Source organism: Dermochelys coriacea, chromosome 1 (genome assembly GCF_009764565.3).
Source record: "Dermochelys coriacea isolate rDerCor1 chromosome 1, rDerCor1.pri.v4, whole genome shotgun sequence".
NCBI classification, from domain to species: domain Eukaryota; kingdom Metazoa; phylum Chordata; order Testudines; family Dermochelyidae; genus Dermochelys; species Dermochelys coriacea.
Window position 1 is genome coordinate 14,753,362 of NC_050068.2, and position 10,604 is coordinate 14,763,965.

The window sequence follows — 10,604 nt, forward strand, 5'->3', positions numbered from 1 at the left end:
ACACTGCAACTCGAGACTGTTACTCCTTGTTCTGTCATCTGCCACCACTGGGAACAGCCTAGCTCCATCTTTTCTGGAACCCCCCTTCAGGTAGTTGAAGGCTGCTATCGAATGCCCCCTCACTCTTCTCTTCTGCACACTAAACAAGTCCAGTTCCCTCAGCTTCTCCTTGTAAGTCATGTGCCCCAATCCCCTAATCATTTTCATTGCCCTCCACTGGACTCTCTCCAATTCGTCCACATCCTTTCTGTAGTGGGGGGCCCAAAACTGGATGCAATACTCCAGATGTGGCCTCACCAGTGCTGAATAGAGGGGAATAATCACTTCCCTCGATCTGCTGGCAATGCAACGACTAGTGCAATCCAATATGCTGTTAGCCTTCTTGGCAACGAGGGCACACTGCTGACTCATATCCAGCTTCTCGTCCACTGTAATCCTCAGGTCCTTTTCTGCAGAACTGCTGCTTAGACAGTCGGTCCCCAGCCTGTAGCAGTGCATGGGATTCTTCAGTCCTAAGTGCAGGACTCTGCACTTGTCCTTGTTGAACCTCATCAGATTTCTTTTGGCCCAATCCTCCAATTTGTCTAGGTCACTCTGGATCCTATCCCTACCCTCCAGCGTATCTACCTCTCCCTGCAGCTTAGTGTCATCTGCGAACTTGCTGAGGGTGCAATCCATCCTATCATCCAGATCATTAATAAAAATGTTGAACAAAACCAGCCCCAGGACTTACCCCTGGCGCACTCTGCTTGGTATCGGCTGCCAGCTAGACATCAAGCCGTTGATTGGTACCCACTGAGCCCGACAATCTAGCCGGCTTTCTATCCACCTTATAATCCATTCATCCAATCCATACTTTTTTAACTTGCTGGCAAAAATACTGTGGGAAACCGTATCAAAAGCTTTGCTAAAGTCAAGATATATCATGTCCACTGCTTTCCCCATATCCACAGAGCCAGTTATCTCATCATAGAAGGCAATCGGGTTCGTCAGGCATGATTTGCCCTTGGTGAATCCATACTGACTGTTCCTGATCACCTTCCTCTCCTCTGAGTGCTTCAAAATGGTTTCCTTGAGGACCCACTCCATGATTTTTCCAGGGACTGAGGTGAGGCTGACCGGTTTGTAGTTCCCGGGTTCTCCTTCTTCCCTTTTTTAAAGATGGGCACTATATTTGCCTTTTCCCAATCATCCGGGACCTCCCCCAATTGCCATGAGTTTTCAAAGATAATGGCCAATGGATCTGCAATCACATCAGCCAACTCCCTCAGCATCCTCGAATGCATTAGATTAAACCACTTACCCTCACTCACTTTCAATGAGAGTTCGGTGCCTCACTGTCCTTCATGCTTTTGAAAGCCTCCCCTGTAATAATGTATGAAGAAGGATCAGAGGGACCAAAATTCAAAGAGTCTCTTAAAGAGAGACAAGTTCCCTATCCCCAGAACCAAGAATGCATAGTCCAGGGGTTAGAGTACTAGCATGGGACTTAGGAGATCTGGGTTTAGTTCCTGGCTTTGCCACAGACTGTGTGTGACGTTGGGCAAGCCACTTAGTTATGCTGCACCTCAGATCCCAGCCTGTAAAAGGAGGATCACAGCCTATCTCTACCTCACAGGGGTGTTGTGAGGCTAATACCACCTAACTCCTACATAGGGCTTTTCACCTGTAGCTCTCAAAGCACTGTACAGATGCTGCCTGTATCAATTAACCCCATTTGATAAAGGGAGAAAATGAGGCACTAAGAGAAGAAATGACATGCCCACGGTCACCCAGCAGGCCAGTGGCAGAGTCACTCTATTAAAATGACATGCAGTGAATATGTTAAAGAGAAATCCATTACAGAGTGGGAGGTGCTCAGATACTGTATGGTAACAGGATCTTAGCTATATAGACAGACACATATAAGGAGAAAATCCTGGCATGTGGACACTAGTTTTGCTAATTAGTGAGGTTGCCTGACCACTAGATTTTGATCATTTTGACCCATATTCTGACTCTCTCAATCAAACCATAGCAGGTACAGGTAGAGCTGCAGTTGGGAGGAGGGCTTTAGGGATGCTATACCTATTGCCAGCTGCAGAGCAGCCAGGTATAGGCAATGGGCCACATCCATCCTTGGTGTGGCCCCACTGAATGCTGTGGGCCTGATTCTGCTCTCAGGTACACTGAGATAAAATCTGAGTGGGTCCACTTGATTAGAGTATGACGGCTGTACTGAAATCAGAATCAGGCCCACAGACTACAGTGCAATTACATCAGAACATAAGAATGGCCATAGTGTGTCAGCCCAATGGTCGACTAGCCCAGTATCCTATTGTCTGGCATCGGCCAGTGCCAGATGCTTCAAAGGGAAGGAACAGAACAGTGCAGTTGTCGAGTGATCCATTCCCTGTTGTCCAGTCCTAGCTTCTGGCAATCAGAGGTTTAGGGACACCCAGAGCATGGTGTTGTGTCCCTGACCATCTTGGCTAATAGCCACTGATGGACCTGTCCTCCATGAATTTGTACAATTCTTTTTTGAACCCCGTTATAGTTTTGGCCTTCACAGCATCCCCTGGCAACAAGTGCCACACGTTGACCCTGTGTTGTTTGAAGAAGTACTTCTTTATGGTCATTTTAAACTTGCTGCCTCTTAATTTCACTGGGTGACCCCTGATTCTGGTGTTATGTGAAGTAAATAACACTTCCCTATTCACTTTCTCCACACCCGCCATGATTTTACAGACTTCTATTGTATCCCCCCCTCATTTGTCTCTTTTCTTAACTGAATGGTCCCAGTCTTTTTAATCCCTCCTCATGTGGAAGCTGTTCCATACCCCTCATTGTTTTTGTTGCCCTTGTACTTTTTCCAGTTTTAAAATATCTTTGTTGAGATGGGGTGAGCAGAACTGCACACAGTATTCCAAGTATGGGCATATCATGGATTTACATAGTGGTATTATATTTTCTATCTTATTAGCTAACATTTTCCTGTTGGTTCCTAACATTGTTAGCTTTTTTGACTGCCACTGCACATTGAGTGGATGTTTTCAGAGAACTATAAAAGACCTCTTTCTTGAGTGGTAACAGCTAATTTAGACCCCATCATTTTATATGTATAGTTGGGGTTATGTTTTCCACTGTGCATTACTTTGCATTTATCAAAACTGAATTTCATCTGCCATTTTGTTGCCCAGTCACCCAGTTTTGTGAATCTCTTTGTAACTCTTCGCAGTCAGCTTTGGACTTTGTGATCTTGAGTAAATTTGTATCATCTGCAAACTTTACCCCGTTTACACTAGGTGTGAACTGGGCCCTCCAGTTAGAATGGAGTGGACCTGATTCTCATCTCACTCCTACACCAATATCATTTCCCTCATTACAATGGAGTTGTACTGTTGGAGTTGTACTCCTTCAGTACACTGGTGTGGCTAATACCAGAACCAGGCATGTTGTGTTTAAAATAGGTTTCTAAATCCCACCTATTGCCACAGTAGGTTTTTCACCAGATTGCCCAATGTTTTCTAGGAGCAGTGATTGCTCCGAGTTGCCCTGGTAAAAGACACTGGGGGTGAGGCAAAGGGTCCCTCCCGTATTCACATTTTTCTGGGTGCTGTGGGAGTGGAATAGAGCCCTGGCAGGGAGAGTTCAGGGAATCCTCCTAAGGAAAAAAATGCCTTCATAATAAATCCTGCTTTGTGCAGTTTAGCACATACTAGCTCGGCTCTCTTCCCACTCCTGTGAATTGCTAAGCTGTGCCTTGTCCCCTGCTGCTAACATCAGCCGGACAAGACTGGACAGCAGCATGGGGGAGAAGGGTTGGTCCCCCATTCATGGCAGCACACAGGAGTGACAGCTGCACTGAGCACACATTTCAAGGAAGGAGTTTGTCCATTAGCCAAAAGGTTCTCAGCTCCCAGCCCCCAGGTCTGCGTCCATGTAGAGCGTCCTTCGCACCCCGGAGAGGAGAATGCGCGCCACTGAACATTCACCGCTCTACCCTTAATCTGCTTCCTCCTAATTGGCATCGTGAATGGTTGTGTGTAGCACTGCAAAACAAAGTACAGTGGCAGTATTAGCATGGGGGGAAGAAGGCACATTTTCCACGTGTGTCATTAATCAAAGACTCTCTGCCTACCCAAAGTTCTCTACAGTATCGAAATGTACACCAGGCTGGCCCAGTTTCACATCACTAAACCTGGGTTTATATTTACCAGAATCTGAAGCCTTGGGGCTGCCCCAGAAAACAGCAAGGGTCTTGATTTAGCACAGACTTTGTGCCAGCAGTGTGCTTCCACCACTGAAGAAAGGAACAGCAGGCCCACAGCACCCAGCAGTGGCTCGGAGGGTAAGGGTGCCTGCTGGAATTTACTGTGGAGCATTGAATGAAGGGATCATAGGAATTATAACATTCAGATGGAAGAGACCTACTGGGTGAGTTAAGCCCGTGGGTCCCACTTTTTTCAAGCCGCAAGCCACAGGATGGTCAAAAAGTTGTCCCACAACACACAGAGCCACAAAGGATTTTGGGATTTAGGTCAACATAGGGTCAGGTGAAAAAGGTGGGGGGGGCTGGATTTGTAGGCTGGGCATTGGTTGTGCTGCATTGAGAGTTTGTGGAGGGGTTGGTACTGGAGGCAGGTGGGAAGGAGCTGGTCCTACCACTGTGAGTCCTCTGTACGGCCTGTGGCTTGCCATTCAAAAAGTTTGAAATAACCTTCTCAGCAGAGCAGCCAGAAGTACTCACCTGAACACCACAGTGACCCTTCCTAACATTTCCAGCGATTTGTCAGAATGCTTCATTTCCATTTTAAGACGTGACGCAATTAAAAGAAATATTGAGCAAAGGTTCATCAGGATGGAGTGCAATATAAGAAATAAGTGGTGGTTAACCAAAACTTGATCCTGCCAATTTTTCCCCCTTTTATAAAAGTGTAAGAAAGTATGGTTCTTTCCCCACTCTGAACTCTAGGGTACAGATGTGGGGACCTGCATGAAAACCTCCTAAGCTTATTTTTACCAGCTTAGGTTAAAACTTCCCCAAGGTACAAACTATTTTCCTTTTTCCATTGGACTTTATTGCTGCCACCACCAAGTGTCTAACAGATATATAACTGGGAAAGAGCCCGATTGGAAACGTATTTCCCCCCAAAATATCCCCCCAAGCCCTACACCCCCTTTCCTGGGGAAGGCTTGATAAAAATTCTCACCAATTTGCACAGATGAACACAGACCCTTGGATCTTAAGAACAATGAAAAAGTAATCAGGTTCTTAAAAGAAGAATTTTAATAGAAGAAAAAGTAAAAGAATCACCTCTGTAAAATCAGGATGGTAAATACTCTTTTACTGAGAGGTTTACTGATTAAAGTTGCTGCTTGATTACATAAGTGAATAATGCTCCATCACACACTCTTCTGAGGGAAGCTGAAAAGCCCACAACTATTCCACCTATTATTATTAGATGATAGGAGCACCTGGAGGCCACAACCGTACTCAGAGCCCCACTGTGCTCAATGCTGAACAAACACACAGTGAGCAATTGAAGACACCAAGGGGCTTAGGCAAGACAAAGGCTGGGGGAAAGCAAGTATTATGCCCCTTACTGAGATGGGGAGCTCAAGTACAGAGAGTCTGAGTGACTTGCCTGAGATGACACAGAGCCAGAGCTGGGAACTGAATTTCTATTTCCCCAACCAGGACCCATCCAGAAGACCATTCTTCCACCCAGTGGAATCCCGGGATTGAATTCATTCATCTATGTCTAGGCGGTCTCATTGAGAGGCAGCCAGATGCTCTGCCCAAAGAAACAGCTTGATCACTTCCTAAGAGGAGTTTAGTTTGCTATCCATCCCTTACTAGGACTACAGCTCAGCTGATCTATAGCTGTGGACCTCATTATTTAGCATGTCTTGGTTTCATGGTCAAAGGGTCTCTGAAATGAGTAGGCACAAACATTTTGCAATATCTACCACAAAAAAATGAGCGTAGGGAGGGAGAATCAGTGAGGGCTGGAGGTAGCAGCATCCCACTCTAGCTAGCAAGAGCTGCCAAGGAGAAGGCTCAGCAAACAGGATGTCACAAAATGTGTTTGAGGCACTGGCTGTGTCCTCACATAGGTCTGTACAGATCACAGGATCTCAGGCTTTTCCATATTGTGATCCTACGCCACAACCGAAAAAAAGCTTTGGGGTCTTCCCGACCATCTAGCCATCAAGTTTGGGGGGAGGGTCATGACCCCTAGAAACCTGTTCCTGAGCCCCTGGGACAGAGCCTAGCACAATAAGGGTGCATTTCAGTCTTTCCCCAGCTCGAACGGTGTTACAGTACCAGGTGCTACTTTCATGGGCGCCAGGTTTGTATAATTTTTGGTGGTATCCAGAACGGGTCCAAGTCCTACCACCCCCCTCCCACCTGTCTTGTAAGCCGATATATATTTTTTAAAATAATGTAAAAATGGACTGGGAACACTAAGCGTTTAATGTAGGGGGAGGCTGGGGGTGCGGGCTCTGGGGCAGGGCTGGTGATGAAGGGTTTGCAATGTGGGAGGGGGCTCAGGGCTGGGGCAGGTGGTTGGGATGCAGGGGGGTGAGGGCTCTGGCTGGGGGTGTGGGCTCTGGGGTGGGGCCAGGAATGAGGGGTTTGGAGTGTGGGAGGAGGCTCAGGGCTAGGGCAAGTTATTGGGATGTGGGGGGATGAGGGCTCTGGGGTGGGGCTGGGGATGACGAATTTGGGGTGTGGGAGGGGGCACAGGACTACTGCAGAGGATTGGGGTGTGGGGATGAGGGCTCTGGCTGGGGATGAGGGGTTTGGAATGGGGCTCAGGGCTAGGGCAGAGGGTTGGGGTGCAGGGTCAGGGCTGCAGGGTGGGGCTAGGGATTAGGGGTTCAGAGTACAGGACGGGGCTCAGGGCTGGGGCAGAGGGTTGGGATGCGGGGGGTGAGGGCTGTGGAGTGGGGCCGGGGATGAGGAGTTTGGGGTGTGGGAGGAGGCTCAGGGCTATGTCATGTACATGTAGAAAGCCTGTCAACTGTGACTTTGCACAGAACAGAGATGCAACCCTCAGTCACAGCAGCAGTAACCCAGGGACATTTGTTCAGAGGCCGAGGTAAAGCAGAAAAAAAATCCATTTTAAGATGCAATTTGAAAGGAGCGGGACAGTTGACAGAGAGATTGATGCCTGTATGAAATATCAGTCACACAAGCAGCACTGAGCTCCCAGGGACACATATAAAGTGTGATATTCCTTGCACAAGCTCTTCAGACTCGCTTCACACAGGACAATGAGAGCCCATCTTACTTTGAACTTTATACCTTTGTTGGGGAGATGTGGGGAGTTTAAGTAGCGGGAGGCTGAGAGCTTCTTCTATTGTCTATGTATTTAGAAACCCAGCTTCCCAGGTAAATAAGCCCTTAAATCTGGGATAAAGAAATTGTAGAGTTGATTCAAAAAAATCCAATCATGTTGCCACAAAAAATCTCAAATGAAACCATTTTAATTTTCTCACATACAATTTCAATATTTGATGAAAAAATTTTAAAAAGTGAGAGTTTGTTTCATTTTTGTTAAAGATTTAGTCAAAATCAAACTGTTTTCATGAACTATTTCAATTTGGATGTAAGTGCATTTTTTATTGAAGAAAAATCAGGTTGAGAAATTTTTGAGCCACTGTAGGAAATTCATTCCTCCTCCTTCCACTTCTACTCTTCCTTCCCACCTGGTGTGTCCTACACCTTGTGTATAGGACTGTATTCAGGAGAAATGACATTGTGAATTTTCAGGTTTCAGAGTAGCAGCCGTGTTAGTCTGTATTCGCAAAAAGAAAAGGAGTACTTGTGGCACCTTAGAGACTAACAAATTTATTAGAGCATAAGCTTTCGTGAGCTACAGCTCACTTCATCGGATGCATTTTCAGTCTACAGTGTAGGAATGGCCCAAAAATACAGAAATATACTGGATCCTCAGCTGATGGAAGTCTGCATAGCTTCTTTGATTTCAGTGGCGCATCAATGACTTGTTGAAGCGAGGACCTGGCCCCAAACTTAGCCAGGAGTGAAATTCACTTGTTTCAGTATATTTATTTGATGTATGCCTTCAAATAAAGTCCGCCTAATTAGACAATAAGAAGCAAACGAAAGCTGGGGCTGAATCCTGTTCTCAGCTATAGCTGGTGTAAACATGATGCAGCTCCACTGTAGACTTTCTGACTACAACGTTACACCTGTGTAACGGAGCAGAATTTGGCCCAGTGGGTTGAATGTATGCAATGCTCAGACACCCATTTAAAAGAAATAGTTGGATATCAAAACTCACAGAGCAGACAGATTCCCTGTAGGGAAAGTTACACAGTGCTATTCCATTTCACATGTCAGTTTCAGCTTTTCGCAATAAGTACTGAGATTTACACCTATCCCTGGATGTTAATATTTCATGGATTATTTTTCCTGCATCAACCTCTCTGCTCACACACTGGGCAAGCTGATAGAAAGACTCCTTCCTTTTTTTCTTACCCCTACCCCCCGCTTCTTTTTTACTATGGAAACAGTCTTTTATCCAATGCATTATAAATGCTCCACCACAAACTCCCTCCCCTCAATCATCCCCCTCTCAAACAGAATCATACAATCCACCCATCACTTAAGTTTCTTCCCATGCCCCTTTGTATCCTCAACAGGTTAGGAAGAATTTGGCTGCCTCATACGAAGGGAGCTGATGGGCTGTTATGAAGCACAGGTCCTTTTCACTTCAACAAGGCAGTTTGGGGCTACTTTAGGACCTAACAGAACCCCCTGCTTTCAAATAATCCATTCACCCTCTAGCTAAAGCTTTGTCACTGGTTCCCTCCATTCTCTGGCTCTGCTAGGCATTGTTTCTCCCTGCAATTCATGCAGGGGGCTGGTCACTCATTAGCTGTCGGATCACATCCAATGCACTCAAAGTGTAAAGGAAAAATCAGAAGGAAATTTCCCCCCTTCCAAGTATAAAGCAGACAGGAAAGAGCATTGATCTATGTATTTAATCGAGCAAGATGGCATCTTTACAGCCACAAGGAACAAGCCAACTTACCTCTTCTTCAAACCCATGTGTTACCTTTTTCTGCAAATTCCTTTGAATTGCTGTGACTTTTACATGCCACACTCCTGTAACTGAATAGTGACACCACAGTATTTCCAAAACTATTAAAGAAAGAAAGATGGAGAGCCCTGCCCACAGTGGGAGGAGCCTTCTGCCATCGGTGACTTAAATCAATTCAATCCAAAGGCTGAAAATTAAAATATAATCATACTAAATCATCCAATGTGGGCAGCTGATAACCATATGGCTCTGGGGGAAGAGGGAGGGGAGATAGCAGCCGAATTTGAGTTTGAGTCTTTTCTTTCCCCACACACACCCACACAGCACATGAAAAGATTGGTATTAAAATTCTGCGCTAACAGAAGGAGCTATCGAAAGCCCTTGGCCTAAAGGAAATATTCCAAAGATGATTTGGAAAAGAGACCTCACTGCTGATCTTACAAACTCAGAATAATAACAAAATAATAAAATTTCCTGGCAAATCGTACCCCTCTTTGAAATGTTCAAGAAGGAATACATTGTACCAGATTTTAAGAACTTAACATGAATTTTACATTACTTTTATTGTTTTCAGCTTTAATATCTAAATCCTATTAGCAAATGGCCTTGTCTGGAAAGAGGCAAGGGACGGGTCAGAAAAACAAAGCCGTTTATGTGTTGGCATTTTGTACCCCTCAATGAGTTTTTGAGCTTGAATTTGCCATGGCCTTTGAGACAGGCACTTGTAAAGGTTCTCAGACTAGAAAGCTATGCAGCCTCTGCCAGCCCCTCCTCTCAGACAGCCTGCTGCTGATCAAGAGTCTAAGGCAATCTGACCCTGTTGGCCCTGGAGCTCTGTTTTAGAAATCCTAATTGTGCAGTACTTGTCCTTGTTGTCACACACACTGGTTTCTCCTCTTCTTTTACAGAGCTGGAGCAGAGTCTTTCTAAAGCAAGCCACACAAGGTAGGGAGGCGGGGGACTGGAATCTGAGAGCATGCACCTTTCTTGTGGACCCAGCAGCATCTACAGAAATTAAGCTTCCACTGTTTTTAAAAAAATAAAATAGTTAAGCTATCCCTTTCTGATTGCAAAGGAGACCTTCTAAATGCAACCTGATGTAGTCTCCACACTAAAATGGTAATTCTGAAAGGACTGAACAGCTATCATTCATCTCAGTTGTGTGTTCACTCTGAAACCTAGTGATGATCAAGTCAACGGTCAATGGTAAATGGGACAAAATACAACATGGTTTTACAAAAGGTAGATCATGCCAAACCAACCTAATCTCCTTTTTTGAAAAAGTAACAGATTTTTTAGATAAAGGAAATGCAGTGGATCTAATTTACCTAGATTTCAGTAAGGCATTTGATACCGTGACACATGGGGAATTATTAGTTAAATTGGAGAAGATGGGGATCAATATGAACATCAAAAGGTGGATAAGGAATTGGTTAAAGGGGAGACTGCAATGGGTCCTACTGAAAGGCGAACTGTCAGGTTGGAGGGAAGTTACCAGTGGAGTTCCCAGGGATCGGTTTTGGGACCAATCTTATTTAATCTTTTTAT

General features: G+C 45.3%; 1 protein-coding gene across 1 annotated transcript in view; it reads right to left on the reverse strand.

The window, feature by feature from the left end:
- Positions 1 to 9,153, reverse strand: part of GDPD4 (glycerophosphodiester phosphodiesterase domain containing 4) — an 86,472-nt gene extending 77,319 nt beyond the window's left edge. Inside the window, exon 1 of the mRNA XM_038377556.2 lies at positions 9,048 to 9,153. The gene's annotated coding sequence lies outside the window, so the exon portion shown is untranslated. The remainder of the gene's footprint in view (positions 1 to 9,047) is intronic.
- Positions 9,154 to 10,604: the final 1,451 nt, after the last annotated feature.